A 14,494-nucleotide genomic window follows, 5' to 3' on the forward strand; every position below is an offset into this window, starting at 1 on the left:
GCACTTCAGGACATATTCAAGTGATTTCAGTTTGTAAAGCTTTTTGGGGTTCTTCAGACTAAAAGGCATTTTTACCACTTCTGCTGCTACTGGTGTACAGGAACAGACAAAAAGTTCCCTTGAGCTGGTACAGATGAAACTTGAATTCAAATAGAACTTCAGTAGTTCTGGAGGTTTTTTATTCCTTTAATCTGTGTTTAATCTATAGGCTGTAATGGCCAGGGTTTATGCATAATTCTCTTTAGGGCATGCTCCTAGTGTAATTAGTGACAAAACCTGACTTTAATTAATGAGTAGGATAAGGCTTTAAGGATGGTCATGCGGGAGAACTTCTCAGCCTAATGAATTGTTTTCCATTGAATTGGCTACAAATATAGTATCGTTAATAATGAATTGGTTGATTGTAAGGATACCAGAAGACACTAGAAATGAGCAGATGTTAATTTTTTTGCTTCAGAAGCAAGTTCAAAGGGTTGTTTCCCCAATATGTTCTCTAACAGTGTTGACAGAATTTGTAATGGGCAACGTAGCCCTGTCTTGGGCAGAGATAAGGAGGAAGTGGTTTATAGCTGTGATGTCTCCAGGTGCAGTTAAAGCAAAGGTCCTGAAAACTGATCACTCATGCCACAGAAGAAACAGCTGAAGGATCCTAAGATATTCTTACAGACACTATATCTTCCTGAAAATCATCCCTGCAAAGCTAAGGGGTAGGCAAGGGATGAAGACATCATCACAAGCAGCAGCATTAAAAATGTTTGGTGACTAAAAGTATTTATTTGATGAGGAGGCTGGAGCTGGCACCAAGAAGGTAATTTCAACACTCCCATTGCCGTGTAGACTCCACTGCTCTACACTGGGAAAGGGATTCCTAGAATGCCACACTGCCACCAGTGTGGCAGTTTCCTTTTGGGAACTGAAGATCCTTCATTCATTGTTCTTTAGAGGTCATGATTTTTCATTCCTTAGTTTTCTTGTTTTGTAGACTATGTTCTTTCTAATCACGTTCAAAAATCTGTAGATGTCTTCATTTGTGTACAGATTTCTAGGTAGGAAAAGACCCCAAAACAATTGGATGGGAAAAAGTAAAAATTACTATTTTGATTCTCATACATATTCTGTGAGCAGCACCCAAACCTTATTCATCATGTATTCTCTTGCAAATGAGCTATGTTCAAAAAGATCAAGCCTCTGGAAGTTCAGAGAGCTGGAGCTTCCTATTCCTAACAGAGAGATGACAGAAACTTTGTTCCACGTTTGCACAGCTCAAGGAATGCTCCAGTTACAGATGGGGAAGGATTATTGCCAGCCGCTCTTGTGAATTTGTTTTCCAGATTAGCTGCAAGCCCAAGATACTTTAAATACATGCTGGTGTGGAGGTGTTTGCATATAAGCTTATTTTACAGGAATCAGGAGCTGATGCTGTGCTGTCACAGTGTAACACACCCATTGCCACAGCAGTCCAGTAATGCTCTCTTGGCTTCCTCCTTCGTTACAAGTCTCAGGTGCCTTTAGAATTGCATGTCCATATTCCTGATAACAAAATCCACATTTTCAAGCCTAAATACTGGTCTCTTATGTGGAGAGGAATAATTCTCTGAACAGCAGAAAAATACACCACCCCAGTGAGTTCCACTGGATACAGTAAGTGACTATCATTCATGAAAGCCAGAACCCCTCATTCAGATGTTTTAAAAATAACCTATCTAATATCTAAGTATGCTTGTTCAAAAATGCAGGTCATTAAAATGTGTCTCTTTGTAGGCATTTTAGAGAAAAAAATATGTGAGTTTGACTTTTCAAACATAGTTTCCAAGTGAACCTATCTAAGCTGAGTCTGCAGTTCTGTCCCAGAAAGAAAATGCACAAAGGTTTAGCAAAGGTGAACAAAATATACCTTTAAATGTGGAAGTCCAATTAAATCCCCTGGGCTCCAGTTGCTTTTAGCAACTAAGAAAAATAAGGAAGAACAATAGGTTGATTTTCATGTATTTATTTAGATTTAGGGAAGAAAAAAGAGGCATCCATCCAAGGCTCTACATTTCTGCTATCATTAACCACACAATAAACACATTCTCACCACATTAAATAATCACTTCAACAGGAACTAAGCTGTCCAGCCAGCTACCTACAGGCAGTCCTGGGGGACAGATGAAGGAAAAATAAATACCTGTGAATACTCTGGGAAAACAGTACATCTCCACTTTTCAGTAGCACAGCATTCCTGCTTCTAGCCAACATGAAGGGCAAACCAGCCAGTCTTATAAACTCATTATGATACAAGATGGAATATTCCCTGCCCTGATTATTTTGCCAAGTGCTATTCTGTTATGATGTTAAGTGGACAGTGTTATTTTGGGTGGTGAAGAGAACTTTCTGCTTTGAAAGGAAAAAGAGAGCCTGGCTGATGGTGCTAACAGAGTCTGATCAAAGGTGGGGGATGTGTGGACTCACTGAGCTGTGGAAAAAAACCCCAGCATGCAGAACCAAGGATGTTTAGCAGACATCTGCTTCAGGACCCAAGAAGAGGATGTGCACAAGCAATGGCTTGCAATTTTTACTCACTTTTTGCATATGTGGGTATGTTTTCAGGCATTATATCATGTACTGAATGTATTCCTAATACATAACAATGCAAATTAAATGTTTAGCTTACCAAAACATGCTAATGATCTAAGGCTACAATCTAATGTATCTGGCACTAATTAGTGCTGAACACTGCAGCAGGAAGGCACAAATGCCATGCACAGTTAAGTATTCAACTCTACACTGCGGGAGAAAACTCTGCCTCGTCGCAGAGCATGATCAATACGTGTCCAAGGCATCAAGACTGATAATGTTTTGTGCAGCTACAAAATACATCCTCACATTCTTCAGTTTTTTTGCTGCTGAGTTTGGCACACTAAGGTATGCAGTGTCAGGGAAACGCACCTTGGGTCTTCTGTGCAAAAAAGCCACAAATGCATGGATTTGTTTTTTCTTTCTGGTCATGGTATTTTGAAGGTGAAGACATTTACAAATAAACCTCTTAGTTTAGAAAGGAAATAATTACATCTATAGTAACAATTCTGAGGCTTATGAAGGAATTCTTCAAAGGTTCTAAAGTAACAAAAGAAAAAAACCCAAATATTTTAATATATTTCTCTTTGCATTTGTAAGTTGTATGAGAAACTGATAGGGCTTCATTATGGGAAGCAATTTTTGGATGTTAATTCTCTGCTCATCTGTCTCCCCAAGCCCCTCAGACATTAATTAAACTTTTATAGCCATTCAAACTAACATCTAAACATTCCAACTCAGAGCTGCTTAAGTACAGCCTCAGGCTATATCTGGCCCAAATCCACCAGAATGGCTCTGTGCCCAATCCTCTGTTCCAGCTATTGACTGTTCTTGACCCCTTTTTCCTTTACTTTTATCATCTATTATATTAAGGGGGCTTATTCTCCACTGGTTCTATTTTGTCCAATGGCTTAACAAATTCTTTTTTTTCTGTACCCCTCCCACCTGTGGCCAGCAAGTATTCTCCCTGGTAACACTTTCAGAGACTTGAAATACCTTGACAGTTTGCCTTTATTGAAGTTATGCAATGGGTGATGGTGGTTATTTGAGCTTGTGCTTCCAGACGGCATGAGATCAATACATGGGATGTGACTCACAGCTAACTGGATATTTGGCCTTTGAAGCACGGTGTTGCAGCTCCTTAGTAAGTGTTCCAAGCCTTACAGTTTTGAAGAGAATTGCTTGCTGATATTTGGTGAGGGAGAGTTACAAACTGCCAAAGCTGAAGAGCGTTTGGGCTGAGGTTTGCTGTTTGAGCCTTCAGCTCGTTCGTATCTTCCAGTGCGTTTTATACTTCCAGCATCTAGATGTGCCATCACTTGCACAGATGTCTCAGCTCCCATTAGCATCAGTGGAGTTTTAGAGAGTGAGTCAGTGAATTTTGGGTAAGACAAAGAGTTATCCAGTTTTTCAAACCACTGACCATGGGAACAACATCTCCATTGCCTTTATTTAGGCCTTAGACAAGCAACATCTACCTGGAGACACTTCTGTTGCAGACAGATAAAATTGTCAGGTCTTTTGCACACAGATATGCAAATCTGCCAACACATGACGGTTGAATGAAAAATATTCTTAATTGGAGAACTGAGAAAATATTTTCCAGTCCACAGAGTCCTTAACTATTTGGGTAATGTTTTCTACACATACGGTTAACCGTCATTTTTTTTTGCCAGTTGAGCATTACAGAGTCCTTCAGATAAAGTAACTCATTCACAAAAATGTATAGAAGCAAAATGAGATTATTCTCTGGGACAAAAACCAGTTTTATTAGTAAATAATTCCGGTTTGTGAAAGAAAGCATACCAGTTCATGTGAAAATCAGACACCGTCTGGCCATCAGTGGATTCCAACAGGAATAACAAGACAGTTATGATAGCCTTAGGAGTTATTTGTCCAGGAGTCCTTCTTATTTTAGCAAGTATTAATAAAAAGATTTACCCATTTACATTGCTTTATTTTTGACTAATTTTCTAAATCTTGTTTTCGGATGTGGCAGAAATGCTTCTTGTTTAGATCTTTCTCTTATTAAAAAGAACCCCCCTCTTTTCCTTACATATCAAAGTGGTTTTTAAACTGTAGAGCAATAGATGACTGTATCCATGATGGTAGATTTCTGAGGAGAACATCAGCTCTTAGCAGCATTTAGCAGTTAGTGTTGGCGGTGGGACTTCTGTCAGCTGTACTACAAGGTCTGGCAACCCCCAATAGCAGGATGAGGCTGGGCCAGTGAGCAGGAAGCCCAAGGAAGACCAAGGTCTTGTGCCTGAAGGTCCACCTCCTTTAACTCTGAGAGGGAGACAAGTAAAATGTCACTCAGCATTGTAACAACTATGTTTAGAGATATATTTATGATTGCACTGTAAATATTCTTAGGTATTCAGCAGTTATGGAGAACTGGGTATCCTGGCTGAAAATCTGAAACATGAATTCTAATGGCTTAGTTTGTCTTGGCCCTTTTAAATAAGTTCAAGTGCCTGCCAGTAGTTAACAAATACCTGGTGGCTGGTACTACAGGAGTGAAACTTTGCTAAAGGTAAAAATGGTAATTTTGATTGCTCTTCCGGTGTGTAACTATGCAATCATTACACTTCATTAATCACATTCAATAGATGTGCAGTGCTACTTACTAGTACAGGCTGGGAAACCTTCACAGTTCCACTCTTCAGAGATTATTCCCATCCCCAAAAGCACTATTACCCTTTTTACTCTAGGCTCTTACCAAAGCAGGAAATCTCAAGTTTAATGTTTTGTATTTACATTACCAATTACTAGACGTGTCAAGCAAATGCTCCAGTATTTTTTAGTACCCAATATTGCAAACTGTTTATACACAAAGCTAATAGTTATGATTATGTTTATTGCTCATTCTGCATTCAGAAAAGCTTAAAGAAATGAGGGGAGAATGCGTTTGTGAGAAACCTGCTGTCCAAGGTCTGTGAAACCTACTGCCTATGGGCAGCTCTAGTTAAAAGGCTTGTTATCTAATCCTATTTTCTAATCAAGAACAGGATGTTAAATTTACACAGTAAATGTACTGGGGCATAAAGAATTGATTATTAAGATCAGTCTTCTGTTTAGAAGGGGAGGGAAGTCAAAAGGTCTATATCTACAAAATGCAATTTTTATGAGGGTTGAGAATTCTGGATCCTGACACTTTGCAGTTTTGATATATTAAAAAAGCTGTTAGATAAATCTGGCAGTTCTCAAAGGAAATTAATAAATAAAGAAAATTAGAATATTTTAGTTGTTTCTGGTAAAGATGCATGAAGTTATAAAGAGAATGCTGAAAGAATTTCCCCTCCTAATCCTTATTAATTTTTGTGAAGATTAATCATGAAAAACCTACCAGAGATTCATTAGGTGCCAAAAGAAATGGCATATATGTTAATATCCCTCTAGGACCCATGGCTATGACTCCAGGAAATTAATTTATAATTCATGCTAATATGGTTAAGATTCCTTAGTGTTTGTTCCTGGATGTTACAGGACAGGCTATAAATATAAGAACTTGCAAAAACTATGCAATAAATAAGATCAAGCTGTTCCTTGCACCAGAGAACTAGTATAGAAGCTGGGTTTTTTTCTCTGCTTTCTTCTGTCATCTTCATCTTGCTTAAAATACACAGTAAGAGCTCTGCCAATTGGGATGTAAAATGCCTTCTTGATTGTAGCATATAATTAAAACTTCCCTTTCAGCTTTTTCTCCACATAAGTTTATAAAGGATCTACTTGAATTTGAGGCAAAAAAAGACATCTGGCTTCATGGTTTTGTGTGGGCTGAAGCTAGTTATATTCCTTTTTTAAATATATATATTTGTACTGAGTCAGGCCTAAAATAATGAACACTCCTTACCCACTGGAATATATTCCTGCATACTGAGAGGTGAAATAAATTCTACCATGATCACTGAAAATATGCCAGAACCATTATTGCACATTGCACTACTTTGGCCCATTACCAAAAAGATTGAAGTCCTACACAAAACCCCCCCCACAACCCAAATCCAAAACAAATATCAGATCTTCAACACAAAAAAAATTCAACCATTCCAAAACCTTCTCTTCGAGGTCCAGCTTGTGACTTAGTTAAAAAATTAAAACAGTTTAAGACTACTACTACAGCATGTTGTATGAGAGAGAGTTTGTAAAAGAACCCTGCCTATTTTTCTTGAGCATGCCAGAACTACAGGTTTCAAAGTGCTGAAAACATTTTTGCTGGGTCAACATCATCACAGCCATGCATTTACAGAGTGTCCTTGATAAGAGTCACTAGGCTGCTTTACATTGAAGCTCATTAAAAATGATCAATATTTAAAAATTTCTGAAAGAAGCAGCAAACATATTTTTTGATGTAGTTTTACATGCTAGAAGACACTGCAGTTTTAAAATAGTGGTGAAAAGCTTAAAACTCAAACGATATAATTAGAAAAATGCATGAGTTTTTAACGTCTAAGGAGGGCAAACAAAGCAGCTATCGGATTCTGGTGGGAAAAGAAATCAATAAAACACGGGTGGTAGAGCTGACAGGGTGAGCTGGAACGCAGCTGTCCTCACAGCACAGTGGGATGGAGGGGGCTCCCTCGCTGGCCATTGAGCTGCACCACTAACAGAGCAGCACTTGGAGTACTTGAGAGGGATTTGCCTTATTCTAAATCCATTTCCCAGAGTGAAATAAAAAGAAATGAGAAGGTTTAACAGTGCATTTCAAAGATGGTTGCGCTTTAAGTCTGTCAAACCTTGGCAAGCATCAGTCTGGACTGTGTGAATTTTGTTGCTTGGCAAACCCTGGATGTTTTGCCAAGTGATGAATTGGATCTTTCAACAGCCTTTCTAAACTGTTGGGATTGGGATTGGGATTACAGTCTCTCCAAATATCAAGGCTGGCTCCTTTGCCTCAACTGTGCTGTATTCTCAATCTCTGCCACCTCTGGTGCAGCAGCAGTTTATCCTGTGGGGAATCTGATAGGATTGAGACACCTGAGAGATTCACTGTGAGTACCCTGTAGCTGTGAGTATAGGCTTTGGACTGCTTTTGAAAGAGATGAGGAAGAAAGGTCTGTTGGGCAGCGTCATGTATGGTTCTTGAAGATAGAGAAATATGTCAAATCTCAAACAAGCTCTGAAAACAGCCTTGTTGGGACCCGTTCACTCCAGCACATGGCAGCTGGCAGTGCCACTGAGGGAAGACACCTTGGAGGAAGCTCAGGAGGTCCCCTGACACCTCACTGGTGCTGCATCTTGTAGCAGGGGAGAGATTTAGGAATCGAATGTAGCAAACCTGTATACACTCCAGTAGATCCCTTTGCCCATGGGCAAATCACTTTTTTTTTAGAGAAAGGCTAAATTTTGTGCACCTTTACCAAATTTTTACCCTTATGTAGTTGTTGGTACCAGCAGTGCTGCTAGTTGCTGAACAGGCACATGTAAAACAGGCAGATTGATGGTCTCAAACTGGAGCACTTGCAACAGCTACCCGTGGTTGCCAGGCAGCTGCTGGGTGTGGGGCCATTCAGGGACAGCAGTCTCTGGTGAGCCAGTGGCTTCACTTCCATCTACCCTGTGCATTCTGGTCACTGGCAATGCCAAATGGCAACCCAGCTATATGGCCAGAGCCATATAGACCCCAGCTATTTGCCCCCTCGGTGACAGAGCTCTCCTAGCCTGGCAACACACAGAGCTCCAGCCACATCCACAGCCCCAGACTCATAGGAACAGGAATTCCATACTGTTTCTGAGTGATAATACAACTAAAAGGAAAACTACTGTTTGCCATGTGAGGAGAGGTGAGGAATAAAGGATGAAGAGAGGGAAAAAAATTTACTTTATTGCCATGCAGTAAGGTAAAATAAATGACAGCAGATGCATGTTCCTAGAGCAGTGCCACTCAGATGGGATTGCAGCTGGACCTCCCTGCTGTGGCTCTGCCATGCCATATCACTCTGTGCCGTGCTCTTCCTCCATTAGCCAAACAGTGAGCAGGCTGAAACACAAGCTTCTGGGCCATGGGGACAGATTTCCCTTGAACAGGGAGGGGACCAGCAGGTTGGGAACCTTCTAAGGTGTGGAGCCAGGAGATGTCCAGGTCATTTTGTAGGAAATTCTCCCTAACTGACATGTTGATAGCAAATTAACCCCAATGAATTGCATGCACACAGCTTAAAAAAATCTGGGACTGAGGTGAAAACAAACACATCAGTTTTTATTTCAATCTCTGCAAGGAGGAGAGCAACATAAGGCATACTGAATGATTGTAAATTTAAGCACCTCCTGAATTTTTTAAAACTCCTCTGTCTCCTATCTTGAAGGACATGTTAAGTGGAAAGCATTTCTGATCTCTTTATAGATTGCCACACACAGTAAACCTTTAAATAACCAAGTGTCTTGAGCACATGGAATGACTATATTTTGCAGAGTCTTGGACCTTTACCAAATGTATTCCTCAATCAGGTTGGGGGGCAGTTTATAAAGGCTAGCACACTTTTAAGAAAGATTTGAAGTGACAGCTTTTTGTATGCCCATTATCTGAGAGCTCTGAGCCCTCTCTCCTGCAGTGAGACTGACAGACTGCATGCAGCAGGGAGGAGAACGAGCAGGGAAAACCCACGAGAGCTGTATTGCCAGTTCCATTCTGTGTGTGCATACCTGGCTTTCCTCTGCAAAGAAGGGATGATTTCCTTTTAATCTATCACCAGATTTTCAAAGGGTTTCTTTTCTGCTTGAAATGTGACTGTGAAAAAATGCCAAGTTTTGCGGAACAAACTCACTCCCTGTGTGGATCCACTCACATCTGCTAATCACAGTGATGAAGCATTAGCTAGTTCTCAGCTGAAATGTTCTGGCCTTTGTCCAAAGTATTTTGGTTTTTAGCCTAAAAACAATAATGTTCAGTTCTAGTGTGTAGTTTTTAAATAAAAAGAGGACACGTCCCCCGTTTCTTTTTATTTTGGTAATGAAAGCAAATGCTTTTGGCCCTCAGTTTCTGTTCAGTGACAAATACAGTTTTTGTCAGAAGGTGGTTTCTGTAGAAAATTTTACCAAGCTTATCACGTATCAACTCCACCCACAGCCAGCGAAGCAATGCAAGCTATTAAAGCTATTAAAAGGAATTTTTTTGGCTGTTGTGAGTTTTGGCATTAGTTACTAGTAAGTAATCCTTAGCTGAGTAGCATGGGGGATGGGAAGAAGAGCCAGAAGCTGAGAGGTAGAGTTGGCCAATGTCACAAGGATGAGCTCTAACAGGGGATTGCCACTTTGGACACCAGGATGATCTTGTGAGGAGGCAGCATTTGTATTGCAGATGGTGTTGCATGGCTCACTACTCATCCAGAAGAAATTAAAGCCTACAAGACATGGGCAAAGTGAAGTCCAACAGCTAGCTCTTGTTTATTGTCTACCTGTCTGGCTGTCTTTTAGGGTGTTACTGCCACTAATCAGTTGTCTCTGCACATTCATCCTGTCTCAGGTAGCAAGGTTTTCCTGTAGGAATGATAAGGAGCCTTGAATGTTTTCCATAGAGATCACAGTTTTTCCCTTGGCATTTCAGTATGACTAAGAAGACTATTGTCATCAGCTCTTGATGAGCATAAGTTTTAGTGTAAGCATTTCCCATGGACCCATCTCCACTTAATCACCACACTAGACAAGCGTGAAGGAAGCAGAAGAGTTCCTCACACAACAATAGATCTTGGCACTTATGCTTAGAGGAAGATTTGTATCTCCTCACAGGACCTCTTAACAACCTGCAGATTTGAAGAAGAGGAACAGAGGAGATGATAGTATCTTTCGTAAAGAAAGAAATATCCCTCTCTGTGGAAGAATGATCTCATGAAAAACAGCCAACATAGCATGTTCTGCTTCCATCCCATATCTTATCAGCTCAGCAGATTGCAGATTGCCTGCAGACATCCTGTCTGCACACCCTAGGGAACATGGTAATTGTCTTATTGCATTCAAGCATGCAGCATCCTGAAGTATGTGCCTCTGACCATGCTGGAGGTCAGGCTTAGAGGCTTGCTAGCTGAACAGCTCTACAGCTGCTGGATACACGCAGTATGGATGCACCTGTCTTTGCACCTTAGGAGATCCTGCGTTCTCGCACAGAATCTTGGGAGGGCTAACATGTATATCTTCTACTTATGGGAGGCAGAAAAGTAAAATTCAGATACAAAGACACTAAAATACATAGAGGGTACTGTGGTGGCCAGTGAGCCTAAGGTACAAGGGACAGAGAGTTCTCAGTAAGACAAGTCCCCGGTATAATGAAAATTCTTCCAAACAAGGACTGTTAGAACTGGGAGAAAAACTTCCCACAGGAGACAGGAGAACTCGGCTCCCATCTGCCTCTCTTCCCAACCCTTAAGATAAAAGGAAATTAACAGAAAAGGAAATAAAAGTGACCCATATTACCTCACTAGAGGATCAAATAAAGTCTCGAGGCTGGTCCACTGACTCAGACTCATCTCTTCTCCTGAGAAGGCTATTGGTCTCCCCCGCTGAGACCCCTGATAAAACTCAGAGATTTCTTTGGGGCAATGCCTGCACTGAAATGCGACTTACGTCCAACTGTGAGGAGCTGTTGGAGACGCTTTTGGGGACGGTCCGAGGCCATCCACGTTCAGGGGCCATATATTACTGTCTCTGGCCAGCTCTGTGGCTCACGTGTGCATGCACAAACGCATGGCTAGCTTCTGTATAAAGTCGGTGACAAAGAGGCAGGAAGGGTCTTTGTGCGTATTCCAACAGGAGCACTTATTGCTTCTACCCTGTCGAAGGCTACCGGGGCAAATACAAACATAATCCCGAAACTCACAGTTTTATCTGGGGGCAGGGAAAAGGCGGGACTAGGGAACAGGGACCAATGGGGAAGCTCTGGGGGGTGACGAGGGGTAGAGGCTGACAGGCAACCGGGGAATCCAAACTGGGATAGATTAACATAACAGAACAAGCGTCCTGGGAGGAGCCTTTCTGGTCACCCTAACATAAAGAGGGCCTTGTGGTACCACGGACTTGTTTTACTGAGAGCTCTCTGTCCCTTGTACCTTAGGTTCACTGGCCACGACAGGGTACCATGAAAAGAAAATAAGTGTTAAGAAGAAATAAGGAATACAGAAGAACCGTGTGCAGCCTTACAGCAGAGTTGGAACTATGGTTAGGCAAAGAAGATAGGTAGATTGTGTATTAGTTAATTTAGAGGTGTCCTATATTGGAAACTACTTTCCTGACACAGCAGGTCTGCAACAAGTAGCAGATCAAGGAGGAGAGTCAAACACATTCTTTTTCAGCTGGTGCCAGGATGAGTACTCACGGCATTAACACCCTGCCTCAGGGAGAAACCTGGATTGTGACAATGCAGGGCAGAGATACAGAGCTGGATTTGGGTGCACTTCATTTCTGAATCATCTCTGGAAAGCTAAGGAGAAGTAGGTTGCATTATCTGAAAAATGTTTCTATTACAGTTTAACAGTTTGAAGTTTTAAGATAATTGATGATGTGGACATAAAGTTTTTTAAGCCATTTTCTGTCAGTTTTTAAGCAATTCCATGTCATTAGAATAATACACTAGTAATTTATATAGTTTGGTCTAGCAAATAAGACTCAAGAAAAGATTCCACGGAATGAGCTGTAAAAGTGTCATTAGGAAGCTAGAGAGCATTTTTATTTTTCCATCCATTTCATGCCACAAAAGTAGCTCATGTTCCTCTGATGTGTTTTGCATACTAGAGACATCACATTTCATGTGGGTACTTTTTTAAAAATATGAATGTCGCTCTAACTTCTGAAGTGTTCTCAGCTCTGGGATTCCAGCTTCTGCCAAATTTCTAGCCATCTAATGGTTTTGGTTCATTGTCTTTACAATGAAACAAGACCACAGATTTGCCATTGGCATCAGTAAGAGCATGGTCAGTCAGAACTTGGATTATCATAGAATGGAATACTAATTTGTATCCTGAAGCTGACTGACTTTGATTTGACTTTGGATCAGACCTCTGTGGAAAAATATATATAGCTAGTGAAAGAAATTCAACATTAAAGTTATTTGTTTACCAGCTGTTAAAAATAAATAGCTATACAAATGATGTGCCATAAAATAAGACTATTGTTATGCATAAGAATGTGTCTCTTCCTTTGATGATGGTTCTTTGTTTTGTGATAAGGTGGTGAATATCCATGTCCTCAGCAAAACTTTGGTGGCGTTCATTAATTGTGCTTTTATGCAATATGACTGCCATCAAAAATGCTTTCAGGTCTTCAGTAAAGAGTGGCTGCCATTCTTCTTCCTGTTATACTTCTTGCATCTAGGAGAAGCAGCATGTAGTTGCATGCAGCACTCCCATGACCTCCCAGGGAAACAAAGAAGTTTATCGCCAAGGCAGCATTCACACTCTATCCAAAGCACACAAAACCTAATGGAAAATGTGAAATAAGCTGAATGATATGTACATGAAAAGTTGAATTGTCTTGTTTTGATATGGAGAATTTAAAGCAGGATAAAAATAACGGTGCTATCACTTATTTGGTGTCTTTTGATGAACTTCCTTGAAAGAAATCTTTATATATTCTACCTCTGTGAGATATGGCAGATGACTACATGTTTCCATTTTGTGGAGAAACAAATTCAAATACACCAAATCTGGGAGTTAGTTACCCAGCTATGTATTGAAGCACTTGTGCAGACGTGCAACTGAAGAGCAAGACTCTTTGCTTTGATTCAGTAAGCAGTATTCTCCTTCATCTTGTTTGGTTTCCAATACAAAATTGTTCAGTAAAGTGATTTTAATAAAGAGCCTTCTGTTTGAATTATTTGACAGTCATCTTTGATATTTAAGCTGTGACATGTAACTCTTCGTGATTTTTATTCGTATGCAAAATACAAAGTAGCACAGCTGAAAAGGAGAAATTTTAAAAATAAAAACATCCCACTTTGCAACATTCAAGTACATGCTGATTTTTCCTTATCTGACTGCAAAAACTTTTCTATATCGAGAGCTGAAGGAAGATAGAAGAGGAGGCATTCATCACTGAGCTTTATGTGCTTTATATACAGACCCAAACTTCCACTAGGCCTCTGAAAAATGCAATTTGATTGCGGGTTTCTGCCTACCTTACTGTATGGGACAGATCCATACAAGAAGCTGTGTCATACTGAATAGAAATATTAAGTGGAGTCCCATAGATTGTTGGTCAGCCCTTGAACCTCTGAGGCATGTAATAGATGCGGGTGTTCCAAGGGCAAGTGTGAACTGTGAACTGGTTCATCCTGAGAACAACATAGAAATAAGAAAATAATGAGCTGCAGGTGAAATGTGAAGGGATTTCAATCAGATGGATAACTGGTTCGACACAAGGCTACTGTCATTTCACTCTGACATATTGGAAGCAAATAGTCTTACAGGGCAATCTGTAAGGAGTTTAAACAGAAGCAAAGTGTTGTGTGGAAAAACCTGACAACTGTACATAGCATTTCTGCTTGGGGAGAAACATACAGAAGCTCAGATTCCTTCTCTCTCCTCTTCAAAGCACTCGTTGTTTGTGAAGCTGGAACAGAGAATCTTGGCTTCACAGGCATTCGAGCGGATGCCAGGCTGTAATGATCTATGCCTGCTGTATGTACACACAGCGTTAAGAGAAGGCAATGTTATTCAAATGAGCCTGTGGTTTACTAGATGAATTTAATTATTTCTGGTTTGGTTTTGCCCCTAGGGGCTAGTTTTTTACGGAATAAATTCAATATTAGTACTTACATGACTTGCAGTATACAAGCAGCACTGTTGAGAGCATACCAAAAGCAGTGTTCAATTATAGCTCAGTGAAGTCAGTAAGGACAATGAGGTTACATCTGTTATTCACAACCTTCAGTGGAGAAAACTAGGTTGCACATAAACTGAATATATAGGGGGAAAAAAAGATGCTGAGATCAAGTATGGATACAATTTTG

At 40.4% G+C, this 14,494-nt stretch overlaps 1 long non-coding RNA gene across 1 annotated transcript; it reads right to left on the bottom strand.

Annotated features, from left to right (window-relative positions):
- Nucleotides 1-1,974: 1,974 nt before the first annotated feature.
- LOC116440188 lies at nucleotides 1,975-11,432 on the bottom strand. Its single transcript, XR_004238451.1, has 2 exons — nucleotides 10,966-11,432; nucleotides 1,975-4,845 (listed from the first exon to the last, which is right to left on the bottom strand). It is a non-coding gene; the product is annotated as an uncharacterized LOC116440188 (long non-coding RNA).
- Nucleotides 11,433-14,494: the final 3,062 nt, after the last annotated feature.

This window comes from Corvus moneduloides, chromosome 2, assembly GCF_009650955.1.
Source record: "Corvus moneduloides isolate bCorMon1 chromosome 2, bCorMon1.pri, whole genome shotgun sequence".
In the NCBI taxonomy this organism is placed as follows: Eukaryota; Metazoa; Chordata; class Aves; order Passeriformes; family Corvidae; genus Corvus; species Corvus moneduloides.